Below are 13583 nucleotides of genomic sequence, written 5' to 3'. Positions count from 1 at the left end.
CACAGGTTTAAGGTGCGAGGCGCAAGGTTTAAAGGAGATGTACAAGGCAGATTTTTTACACAGAGTAGTGGGTGCCTGGAACGCGTTGCTGGGGGAGGTAGTGGAAGCGATACGGTAGTGACTTTTAAGGGGCATCGTGACAAATACATGAATAGGATGGGAATAGAGGGATATGGTCCCCGGAAGGGTAGGGGGTTTTCGTTAAGTCAGGCAGCATGGTCGGTGCAGGCTTGGAGGGCCGAAGGGCCTGTTCCTGTGCTGTAATTTTCTTTGTTCTTTGTTCTAAATACAGTAATATTTAATGAACACATTTGGTTCATACAATGTGGTTGACTCTCAACTGCCCTCTGAACAAGGGCATCTAGGGATGGGCAATAAATGTTGGCCAGCCAGCGACGTCCATGTCCCACAACTGAATAAGGTTAATACAAGATAAACTGGTTTGAAAAGACACTTGCTGCAAGCCAATAGCTTTCCTTCTTACTTGAACTGAGCAATCAACCTTACTCTTGAGCCAGATTTGACAGAATATAATGTCCTCCAACTGATCAAATTAATAGAAGAAATTCTTAGTTCAGACAATTCCTGCCAGCAATGCATCTTCCACAAGCATGCAGGTGAATCCAACATTAATTTTTAAAATAAAGCTCCAGTCACATGTTAGAATTTAACATGTCTTCCTTGACCTTGTTGCTGAGAATGTTTGAAGAGGCAGCAGGGGCACAATGGGTCACACGGCCTCCTTTTGTGCTCTCTGCTCCTCGTTTGCATTTGAAGTGGTAAATATCTGGGACTCACTTCTTACGAGCGGCTGAAGCAGAGATAATGGAATGTTTCCAAAAGGAAATTGGATGGGAACTTCAGGGAAATAAATCCGCAGGGACACGGAGAGAGAACAGGGCAACAGTTTGATCTACAGAGAGCCAGCATGGACTCAATGGGCTGAATGGCCCCATTCCCAATCCTAATGCCTGTCTGATCTAAAGAGAGAAATTTCAGCTGTTCCACTCCCTCCAACTCACTGAAGTCCCTCATCCCTGGAGTCATTCTCGTAAATCTCCTCTGCACCCTCTCTAAGAACTTCACATCTTTCCTAAAGTGTGGGGCCCATATACAGGGTTCCATTCTCGAGGAATAGAATTGAACAGCAGGGAGGTTCAGTTCAACTTGTTTAGAACCAGGGTTCGGCTACACTGGGAGCACTGTCAACATTTGTGATCTCCATTTAGAAAAAGGAAATAGAGGCACTGGAGAAGCGGCAACAAAGATTCACAAGAATAATCCCAGAACTGAGAGCATTTAACCCTCAGGAAAGGCTGGGGCTGCTTTTCTCTAGAAAAGAGAAGACTGAAGGGTGACCTGATGGAAGTCTTTAAGGTTATGAAGGGGTTCAATAATCCAACAGGGATTTCAGTGAGAAACCTCTTTGCCCAGCGAGTGAGTGGTTGAGGTGAACAGCATGGATACATTGAAGGGGAAGCTGGATACATACATGAGGGAGAGAGGAATAGAAGGATATGCTGATGGGGGGAGATGAAGAGGGGGGTGGGTGGAGGCTCATGTGGAGCATAAATACTGACACAGACCAATTGGGCCGACTGGCCTGGCCCTGTGCTGTAGACTCAATGGAACAGAGACAAATGTACTTACTGTAGATCTACCTGCAGCGTTAGGAAAAAAATTATTTACTGTCCAGGATAAAATAAATGTTCTTCGTCAGTTTGTGTGGGTCATTTCAGTGGAAATGTGCTCTCCCAGGCTCAAAGAGCATCAGCCCACTGGAAGCAGAATTGTGAGACCGGCCAGTCCAGCAGAAAGAAACCCTCCGACCCTCCACTTCACCTACTGTCAGAATGGACATGGTTCAGTCCTGGATGTGATTAACAGCAGCAATAACAGCAGAATCCAACCCCTGTCATCACTTGTGAACTCGCTGGTGTCTCAGCAGGAGGGATGAACTGGTGAATTTCTTCGCACACACAGCAGCTGTGATTGGACTGGTGGATCATCAGTTCCTGAGAGCTTTTGAAACCATTCCCACAGTCAGAGCATTTAAAGGGTCTCTCCTGGGTGTGAGGGACATTGTGCGTCAGCAGCTGGGGTATCGAGTGAATCCTTCCGCACACACAGAGCAGGTGAATGGTCTCTCCCAGTGTGAACTCGCTGGTGTCTCCTCAGTGTGCATGTCCTTCCAAACCTCTTTGTGCAGTGAGAGCAGCTGAACGGTCTCTCCCCAGTGTGAATGCGCTGGTGATCTATCAGATGCTCAGAAATTTTGAAGCCACTCCCACAGTCAGAGCATTTAAAGGGTCTTTCCTGGGAGTGAGTGACTTTGTGTCTCTGCAGGCTGGATAACCGAGTGAATCTGTTCCCACACTCGGAGCAGGTGAACGGTCTCTCCCCGCTGTGAACTTGCTGGTGAGTCAGCAGGGTGGATGACTGAGTGAATCCCTTCCCACACTCGGTGCAGGTAAATGGTCTCTCCTCGGTGTGAAGACGCTGGTGTGTCAGCAGGGTGAATGATTGACTGAATCCCTTCCCACACACAGAGCAGATGAACGGTCTCTCCCTGGTGTGAACTCGCTGGTGTCTCTGCAGTGTGGATGACCTCTTAAATCTCTTTGTGCAGAGAGAGCAGCTGAACGGTCTGTCCTCAGTGTGAATGCGCTGGTGGGACACCAGTTCCCCAGAAATTTTGAATTCACTCCCACAGTCCGAGCATTTAAAGGGCCTCTCACTGGTGTGAGTGACTTTATGACTCAGCAGGTTGGGTAAATTAGTGAATCCCTTCCCACACACAGAGCAGGTGAATGGCCTCTCTCCGGTGTGAACTCGCTGGTGTGTCAGCAGGGCGGATAACTGCGTGAATCCCTTCCCACAGTCAGAGCAAGTGAATGGTCTCTCCCCGGAGTGAACTCGCTGGTGGTTCCGCAGGTTTGATGATGATCTAAATCTCATTGTGCTGAGAGAGCAGCTGAACGGTCTGTCCTCAGTGTGAATGCGCTGGTGGGACATCAGATCCCGAGAACTTTTGAAGCAACTCTCACAGTCAGAGCATTTAAAGGGTCTCTCATTGGTGTGAGTGGCTTTGTGCGTCAGCAGGGTGGATGACCGAAAGAATCCCTTCCCACACACACTGCAGGTGAACGGTCTCTCCCCAGTGTGAATTCGTTGGTGTGCCCGCAGTTCGGAGGACCGAGAGAATCCCTTCCCACACATGGAGCAGCTGAACGGTCTCTCCCCGGTGTGAACTCGCTGATGTCTCCGCAGTGTGGATGACCATTTAAATTTCATTGTGCAGTGAGAGCAGCTGAACAGTCTCTCCTCACTGTGAATGCGCTGGTGGGACACCAGTTCTCCAGAGCTTTTGAATCCACTCCCACAGTCAGAGCATTTAAAGGGTCTCTCATTGGTGTGAGTGAGATTGTGACTCAGCAGGTGGGAGAACTTAATGTATCCCTTCCCACACACTGAGCAAGTGAAGGGTCTCTCCCGAGTGTGACTGCGTTGATGAATTTCCAAATCACAGGGCAACATGAATCCTTGTCCACAATCGTCACATTTCCACAGTTTCTCCATGATGCGGGTGTCCTTGTGACTCTCCAGGTTTGATGATCAGTTGAATCCTTGTCCACACAGAACACGTGTACGATCTCTCTTCACTGTAAACGGTGCAATGTTGTTTCAGCCTGTGTAACTGGTTAAAACTCTTTCCACTATCAGTGGACTGGAACACTCTCACTCGGGTGTGTTCCAGTCACACTGATGTTTAAAATCTCCTGAAGCAAACAGATCAGACAAACATTGCTTTTCTAGATTCAAAGGTCGATGATATTCAGGTCCCAATAAATCGAATGGCTCTGTCAAATCTTGATGTGATGTTTAGTTTGAAATTTCTGTCTATAAATCCTCATCTCCTGATATCTATGAAAGGAATTTACAATAGACATCATTGTCAGTACAGGATAGAAATTCAGAACAGACAATTCTAGTTTCTATGGAACATTCTTTCCTCTCTCATTCTCCAAAAGCTGTCAATCTCCATCCCACACACTCTCCCTCAATTCTCACTGTGCTCTCCTGAGTATACATAAGAACATAAGAAATAGGAGCAGGAGTAGGCCATCTAGCCCCTCGAGCCTGCCCCGCCATTCAATAAGATCATGGCTGATCTGACGTGGATCAGTACCACTTACCCGCCTGATCCCCATAACCCTTAATTCCCTTACCGATCAGGAATCCATCCATCCGCGCTTTAAACATATTCAGCGAGATAGCCTCCACCACCTCAGTGGGCAGAGAATTCCAGAGATTCACCACCCTCTGGGAGAAGAAGTTCCTCCTCAACTCTGTCTTAAACCGACCCCCCTTTATTTTGAGGCTGTGTCCTCTAGTTTTAACTTCCTTACTAAGTGGAAAGAATCTCTCCGCCTCCACCCTATCCAGCCCCCCCCCCCCCCCCCCCCCCCCGCATTATCTTATAAGTCTCCATAAGATCCCCCCTCATCCTTCTAAACTCCAACGAGTACAAACCCAATCTCCTCAGCCTCTCCTCATAATCCAAACCCCTCATCTCCGGTATCAACCTGGTGAACCTTCTCTGCACTCCCTCCAATGCCAATATATCCTTCCTCATATAAGGGGACCAATACTGCACACAGTATTCCAGCTGCGGCCTCACCAATGCCCTGTACAGGTGCATCAAGACATCCCTGCTTTTATATTCTATCCCCCTCGCGATATAGGCCAACATCCCATTTGCCTTCTTGATCACCTGTTGTACCTGCAGACTGGGCTTTTGCGTCTCATGCACAAGGACCCCCAGGTCCCTTTGCACGGTAGCATGTTTTAATTTGTTTCCATTGAGATAGTAATCCCATTTGTTATTATTTCCTCCAAAGTGTATAACCTCGCATTTATCAACGTTATACTCCATTTGCCATATCCTCGCCCACTCACTCAGCCTGTCCAAATCTCTCTGCAGATCTTCTCCGTCCTCCACACGATTCACTTTTCCACTTATCTTTGTGTCGTCTGCAAACTTCGTTACCCTACACTCCGTCCCCTCCTCCAGATCATCTATAGAAATGGTAAACAGTTGCAGCCCGAGTACCGATCCCTGCGGCACGCCACTAGTTACCTTCCTCCAACCGGAAAAACACCCATTTATTCCGACTCTTTGCTTCCTGTCGGATAGCCAGTCCCCAATCCACTTTAACACACTACCCCCAACTCCGTGTGCCCTAATCTTCTTCAGCAGCCTTTTATGGGGCACCTTATCAAACGCCTTTTGGAAATCCAAAAACACCGCATCCACCGGTTCTCCTCCATCAACCGCCCTAGTCACATCTTCATAAAAATCCAACATGTTCGTCAAGCACGACTTTCCCCTCATGAATCCATGCTGCGTCTGATTGATCGAACCATTTCTATCCAGATGCCCTGCTATCTCCTCTTTAATAATGGATTCCAGCATTTTCCCTACTACAGACGTTAAGCTGACCGGCCTATAGTTACCCGCCTTTTGTCTCCTTCCTTTTTTAAACAGCGGCGTAACATTAGCCGTTTTCCAATCAACCGGCACTACCCCAGAATGCAACGAGTTTTGATAAATAATCACTAACGCATCCACTATTACCTCTGACATTTCTTTCAATACCCTGGGATGCATTCCATCCGGACCCGGGGACTTGTCCACCTTCAGTCCCATTAGTCTACCCAGCACTGCCTCTCTGGTAACATTAATTGTATTAAGTATTTCTCCTGCTGCCAACCCTCTATCGTTAATATTTGGCAAACTATTTGTGTCCTCCACCGTGAAGACCGACACAAAAAACTTATTTAAAGACTCAGCCATATCCTCATTTCCCACTATTAACTCCCCCCTCTCGTCCTCCAAGGGTCCAACATTCACTCTAGCCACTCTATTCCTTTTTATATATTTATAAAAACTTTTACTATCATTTTTTATATTAATTGCTAGCCTAGCTTCATAGTCTATCCTTCCTTTCTTTATCGCTTTCTTAGTCTCTCTTTGTTGTTTCTTAAATTTTTCCCAATCACTTGTTTCTCCACTATTTTTGGCCACTCTGTACGCAGCTGTTTTTATTTTAATACTCTCCTTTATTTCCTTCGTTATCCACGGCTGGTTCTCCCTTTTCTTACAATCCTTGTTTTTTGCTGGAATATATTTTTGCTGAGAACTGAAAAGGATCTCCTTAAAAATCCTCCACTGTTCCTCAGCTATCCTACCTGCCAGCCTGCTCTCCCAGGCTACCTTAGCCAATTCATCCCTCATCCTATCATATTTCCCTCTGTTCAAACAGAGGACACTGGTTTGGGACCAAACTTTCTCCTCTTCCATCTGAATCAGAAATTCGACCATATTGTGGTCACTAGACCTAAGAGGGTCCTTCACAATAAGATCCTTAATTCTACCTACCTCGTTACACAATACCAGATCCAAAATAGCTCGTTCCCTCGTCGGTTCCGTAACATGCTGTTCAAGGAAACTATCCCGACAGCATTCTAAGAACTCTTCCTCCATTCCACCCTTACCGACTTGAGTCTGCCAGTCAATGTGCATGTTGAAGTCCCCCATGATTATTGCCGTTCCGTTTTTACACGCATCCCTTATCTGCTTGTTTATAGCCCTCCCTACCTCAACATTATTATTTCGGGGCCTATATACCACACCTACTAGTGTCTTTCTCCCTCTACTATTCCTCATCTCTACCCATAATGATTCCACGTTTTGTTCCTCAGAGCCTATGTCATCCCTCAGTACTACCCTGATATTATCTCTTATTAATAGCGCGACCCCACCACCTTTTCCTTCCTGTCTATTCTTCCTAAACGCCTGATACCCCTGGATATTCATCTCCCAGTCCTGGTCACCTTTCAGCCACGTTTCTGTAATGGCCACTAGATCGTACCCACTTGTGCTGATTTGCACCATCAACTCATTTACCTTGTTCCGAATGCTTCGTGCATTCAGGCAAAGTGTCCTTATTCCAGCTTTTATCTGGAGCCGCTTTGATGAGTCGCAAACACCCTCTCCCTCTACTCCCTTATCTAAATTACCGCCTTCATTCACTTGCACCCTCTCCTCTACCATTAATTTTGTAATTCCCCTTACCCCTGCATCCTCCCCCCCATCAATTAGTTCCTTGATCCTAGTTAACTCTTCTAGCTCCCCTCCCCCCAACCTATCTAGTTTAAATTCTCCCCAGTAGCCTTAGCCAACCTACCGGCCAGGATATTGGTCCCCCTGTGATTCAAGTTCCACCCGTTTTTTGTATACAGATCACCCCTGCCCCTAAAGAGGTCCCAATGGTCCAGGAACCTGAATCCCTGCCCCCTGCACCAGTCCCTCAGCCACACATTCATCTTCCACCTCACTCCATTCCTGCCCTCACCTTCCCGTGGCACAGGCAGTAATCCTGAGATTACTACCTTTGCTTTCCTCTTTCTCAGCTGTCTCCCTAATTCCCTGTACTCCCTTTTCATGACCCCTTCTCCCTTCCTACCCACATCAGCGGTACCAATATGTACCGCTACCTCAGGCTCCTCTCCCTCCCACCTCAGGATTTCCGGGACGCGACTAGCGACATCCTGGATCCCGGCCCCAGGGAGGCAGACCACCATGCGAGACTCCCGCCTACCTCCACAGAGGTAGACCTCCCAAGTCTATTGAAGGTGCTGATTCAGACTGATTAACAGATCCATGCTGACCACTTTCTATATTGGACACAGAGATCTGAAAATCTACGTGTAACGGCCGGCCTACACACCAGAAACTAAAATCTGTGCCATATGTGGGACTGGATAACTGGATTGGGAGAAAGGGAAGGATGTGGGGAAGAATTTTATTTTGGTGCAGAAAGGTCATTACCTGGAACCCGCTGCCTCAGAGGGTTGTGGAAGTGCAAATGATCCATGATTAATCTTCAAGCTGACAGCCACGTTAAAGTTTTACATTTGGACATAAATGAGCTGACTGATGCTGTGTGTAATGCACTGTATTACCTGGTTACAGATACATGAAGAATGTGAGGAGGAATTCTATTTAGACAGCGAGTGGTGACCTGGAAGTTAAAAATTCAACAAGTCCTCAATTTCCCCCAGAATGCCAAAGAAACGCAAAAGGGGAGCAAAGAAAGTGTTTTACTCACAGATGTTGGCCTCTTTTAGGTCAAAAGGAGCTCACAAACTATTTTTCAAATTGACATCGAGCCAGCCAGGAGTCGAACCTGGAATCTTCTGATCCGTAGTCAGACGCGTTATCCATTGCGCCACTGGCCCACACTCTCACAGCTGTTGGAGAGACAGGAGGAAGGTTGAGTCTGTCTGAAGCTCAATCTTCATTCAGAGAGAGAAGCAGCAGCAGCTTTGCTGGGCAGGAATGAGCAGCTGAACAAGCTCATTGTACAACTTCCGCATTCAGACAATGGGGAAGCTCTGATTGGCTGGAGGACCAGAGTCCTTCCGGTCCTCCAGAGTTCTCATTGGTCAACACCTCAGAATGTGGGCGGGGGGCGGAGCTCTCCACCGCACATGCGCAGCTTCCCCTCTCCCTTGGACATGCACAGCCCCGGGCCTTGGGGGAGTGGACAGATTCAATCTTCCTCCTGTCCTCAGCATTCCTCCTGTGGGTTAGTAACTGTTGGACTGCTTTTGTTAAACTCTTTCTGTGATTTTAAAGGGTTCAGTACTGCAATGGACACAGTTAAACAGTCCTTAAAAGAGGCCAACATCTGTGAGTAAAACACTTTCTTTTCTCCCCATTTCCATTTCTTTTCTCATTCTGGGGGAAATTGGGGACTTGCAGCAACTGAAGGGAAAGGAAGTGAATCCAGTCTGTACATTCCACACATTGTTAGTCCAGTCAGACAGACATATATCTGTCTGGCAGCCTGCATGGAGATTTCCAGCTCTCTGTGCCCAGGACAGGATGTGGAGATGCCGGAGTTGAACTGGGGTAAACACAGTAAGAGGTTTAACAAAACCAGGTTAAAGTCCAACAGGTTTATTTGGTAGCAAAAGCCACAAGCTTTCGGAGCCTTAAGCTCCTTCTTCAGGTGAGTGGGAATTCCCTTAAGGCTCCGAAAGCTTGTGGCTTTTGCTACCAAATAAACCTGTTGGACTTTAACCTGGTTTTGTTAAACTACCCAGGACAGGAAGCAGTGAGCATGGATCTGTCAATCAGCCTCAATCAGCACCTTCAGGAGAATTGGGAGGGTGAATATTAGATACAGCAGAGTGAGAATGGAGGGAGAGTGTGTGGGATGGAGATTTACAGCTTTTGGGGAATGAGAGAGGAAAGAATGCTCCATAGAAACTAGAATTGTCTGTTCTGAATTTCTATCCTGCACTGACATTGATGAATTTTTCAAACTCGTTTACAGGATATGAGAAGGTGAGGATTAACAGACCAAAATCTTGAAACAAACATCACACCAGCATCTGACACCCTCACTCAATTCATCGGACCTGAATATTATCGGCCTTTGAATCTGGAAGGAGAAATGTTTCTCTGTTCCGTCTGCGAAAACAGGTCTTTAATATCAATGTGACTGGAAAAGCACCAAGGCACAGATACACCCGAGTGAGAGTGTTCCAGTGAACTGAGTGTGGAAAGAGCTTTAACCAGTTACACAGCCTGAAAATACATCGCAGCATTCACAGCGGGGAGAGACTGTACCCGTGTTCTGTGTGAGATTTAACTGACTGTTTAACCTGGAGAGTCACAAGGACACCCGAACCATGGAGAAACCGTGGAAATGTGGGGACTGTGGGAAGAGATACAGAGCCCCCTGTGACCTGGAAATCCATCGACGCAGTCACACCGGGGAGAGGCCATTCACCTGCTCTGTGTGTGGGAAGGGATACATTCAGTTATCCCACCTGCTCAGACACAAAGTCACTCACAGCAATGAGAGACCCTTTAAATGCTCTGACTGTGGAAGCGATTTCAAACGTGCTGCGGATCTGAGAGAGCACGAGCGCATTCACACTGAGGAGAGACCGTTCAGCTGCTCTCACTGCACAAAGACATTCAGAACATCATCCAACCTGCGGCAACACCAGCGAGTTCACACTGGGGAGAGACCGTTCACCTGCTCTGTGTGTGGGAAGGGATTCACTCAGTTATCCAGCCTGCTGAAACACAAAGTCACTCACACCCAGGAGAGACCCTTTAAATGCTCTGACTGTGGGAGAGGCTTCAAAAGCTCTGGTGAACTGATGTCCCACAAACGCTTTCACACTGCAGAGGGACTGTTCACCTGCTCTGTGTGTGGGAAGGGATTCAATCGGTCATCCCACCTGCAGACACACCAGCGAGTTCATACTGGGGAGAGACCATTCACCTGCTCTGTGTGTGGAAAGGGATTCACTCAGCCATCCCACCTACAGAATCACAAAGTCACTCACAGCAATGAGAGACCCTTTAAATGCTCTGACTGTGGGAGCGGCTTCAAAAGTGCTGCGGATCTGAATATCCACCAGCGCATTCACAGTGAGGAGAGACCGTTCAGCTGCTCTCACTGCACAAAGAGGTTCAAAATCTCATCCAATCTGCAGGTACACCAGCGAGTTCACACTGGGAAGAGGCCATTCACTTGCTCTGTGTGTGGGAAGGGATTCACTCAGTCATCTGGTCTGACAACACACAAAGTCACTCACAGCAATGAGAGACCTTTTAAATGCTCTGACTGTGGGCGTGGCTTCAAAAGTGCTGCGGATCTGATGATTCACCAGCGCACTCACACTGAGGAGAGACCCTCCAGCTGCTCTCACTGCACAGAGATTTAAAAGTTCATCCAATCTGCGGAAACACCAGCGAGTTCACACTAGGGAGAAACCATTCCCCTGCTCTGTGTGTGGGAAAGGATTCACTCAGTTGTCCAGCCTGCTGAAGCACAAAAGCACTCACACCCAGGAGAGAGCCTTTCAATGCACTGACTGTGGGACTGGTTTTGAAAGCTCTCATGAACTGTTGATTCACCAGCGAGTTCACACTGGGGAGAGACCGTTCAGCTGCTCTCACTGCACAAAGAGATTTAAAAGGTTATCCACACTGCGGATACACCAGCGAGTTCACACTGGGGAGAAACCATTCCCCTGCTCTGTGTGTGGGAAGGGATTCACTCAGTCATCCAGCTTGCTGAGACACAATGTTACTCACACCAAGGAGAGACGCTTTAAATGCTCTGACTGAGAGGCCGGACTCAAAACCTCTCAGGAACTGATGATCAACCAGTGCATTTACACAGGGGAGAGACAGTTCAGCTGCTGTGTGTGTGGGCGTGGCTTCAAAAGCTCTGGCTAACTGGTGTCCCACCAGCACACTCTCACTGCACAAAGAGATTTAAATGGTCATCCAACCTGCAGGAACACCAGTGAGTTCACACCGGGGAGAGACCATTTACCTGCTCGGTGAGTGTGAAAGGATTTACTCGGTTATCCAGACTGCACAGACAGATCATCACTCACACCCTGGAGAGAGCCTTTAAATTCTCCAACTGTGGGAGCGGCTTTAAAAGCTCTCGGGAAATGATGATCCACCAGCGCATTCACACTGGAGAGAGGCCATTCAGCTGCTCTGTACGTGGGAAGGGATTCACTCAGTCATCCAACCTGCAGGTACACAGCGAGTTCACACTGGGCAGAGGCTGTTCACCTGCTCTGACTGTGGGAAGGGATTCACTCAGTCAGCAAACTTGGTGAAACACCAGCGCTTTCACAAGTGATTACAGTTCTGGGATTATTCTTGTGAATCTTTCTTGCCCTTTCTCCAGTGCCTCTGTTTCATAGAATCATAGAAGGCCATTCGGCCCATCGAGTCTACATCGACCACAATCCCACCCAGGCCCTATTCCCACAACCCCACATATTTACCCTGTTAATCCCCACAAACATTAGTGTTAATTTAGCATGGCCAATCAACCTAACTCACACATCTTTGGACTGCGGGAGAAAACCGGAGCACCCGGAGGAAACCCACGCAGACACAGAGAGAACGTGCAGACTCCGCGCAGACAGAGAACCGAGGGCGGAATTGAACCTGGGTCCCTGGCGCTGTGAGGCAGCAGTGCTGACCACCGTGCCACAGTGCCAGTGGTTAGCACTGCTGCCTCACTCCTTTTTCTAAATGGAGATCACAAATAGAACAGTACAGCACAGGAACAGACCCTTCAGCCCACAATGTTGTGTCGAACATGATGCCAAATTAAACTAATCCCTTCAGCCTGCCCTTGGTCCATATTCCTCTATTCCTTACAAATTCATGTGCTTATCTAAAAGCCCATTAAACACCCCTACCACATCTGCCTCCACCACCGCCCCTGACAGCGTGTTCCAGACACCTACCACTCTGTGTGTAAAAAACTTACCCCTCACATCTCCTTTGAACTTTCCCCGTCTCTCCTGAAGTGCATGCCCCCTAGTAATAGACATTTCAACTCTGTGAAAAAGATTCTGACTGTCAACCCAATCTATGTCTCTTATCATTTTATAGACTTCTATCAGGTTTCCCCTCAGCCTCCACCGCGTCAGAGTAAATAACCCTAGTTTGTCCAGCCTGTCCTTATAGCTCACACCCTCTAATTCAGGCAGCGTCCTGGTAAACCTCTTCTGCATCCTCTCCAAATTCTCCACATCCTTCCTGTAATGCAGCGAACAGAACTGAATGTAATATTCTAAGTGTGGCCTAACCTAACTTTTATAGAGCTGCAATATGACATCCTGACTCTTGTACTCAATAAAGGTAAGCATGCCTTTGGGAGCTATGGACTTGAACCGCAAGATCCCACTGTACATCAATGCTGTTCAGGGGTCTGCCATTAACTGGATACTTACCCTGAACATTTGATCTCCCAAAATGCAGCACCTCACACTTGTCCGGATTAAAATCCATCTGCCATTTCTCCGCTCATATCTGCAGCTGATCTACATCCCACTGTATCCTTTGACAACCTTCTACACTATCTACAACTTCATCTAGCTTTGTGTCGTCTGCAAACTTAGTAACCCACACACCCACATTTTCAGCCAAGTCATTGATATATATACCACAAATAGCAGAAGTCCCAGAACAGATCCCTGTGGAACACGACTGGCCACGGACCTCCAGCCAGAAAACATCCTTGCATCACTATTCTCTGACTTCTATGGGCAAGTCAATTCTGAATCCAAGTGGCCAAGTCACCGTGAATCCGAGTCTTCCTAACCACAGACCACAGTCAGTAAGGATAGGCAACACCTCCTACCATGATCATCCTCAACACCGGTGCCCCACAAGGCCGTGTCCTCAGCCCCTCCTATATTCCTTATACACCTATGACAGTGTGGCCAAATTCTCCTCCAACTCAATTTTCAAATTTGCTGATGGCACCACTGTAGTGGGTCGGATCTCAGACAATGACAAGATGGAGTGCAGGAAAGAGATAAAGAACCTGCTGAATTGGTGCGACAACAATAATCTCTCCCTCAATGTCAACAAAATGAAGGAGATTGTCATCGATTTCAAGAAGCATAGTGGAGAACATGCCCCTGTCTACGTCAACAGGGACGATACAGAA

General features: G+C 47.6%; 2 protein-coding genes and 1 non-coding gene across 3 annotated transcripts in view; 1 reads left to right on the top strand and 2 right to left on the bottom strand.

Annotated features, from left to right (window-relative positions):
- The window catches only part of LOC144482794 (uncharacterized), a 442920-nt gene that overhangs the window by 230976 nt on the left and 198361 nt on the right, over window positions 1-13583 (top strand). The window lies entirely within an intron of this gene.
- LOC144482732 (uncharacterized) overlaps window positions 1-13583 on the bottom strand; it is a 221626-nt gene that overhangs the window by 198384 nt on the left and 9659 nt on the right. The gene's annotated exons all lie outside the window — the stretch shown is intronic.
- On the bottom strand, window positions 8232-8304 carry trnar-acg (transfer RNA arginine (anticodon ACG)). The gene has a single exon. It is a non-coding gene; the product is annotated as a tRNA-Arg (tRNA).

Source organism: Mustelus asterias, unplaced genomic scaffold (assembly GCF_964213995.1).
Source record: "Mustelus asterias unplaced genomic scaffold, sMusAst1.hap1.1 HAP1_SCAFFOLD_42, whole genome shotgun sequence".
NCBI classification, from domain to species: Eukaryota; Metazoa; Chordata; class Chondrichthyes; order Carcharhiniformes; family Triakidae; genus Mustelus; species Mustelus asterias.
Note: the sequence above shows the minus strand (reverse complement) of the source record. Positions and strands in the feature narration are given on the sequence as shown.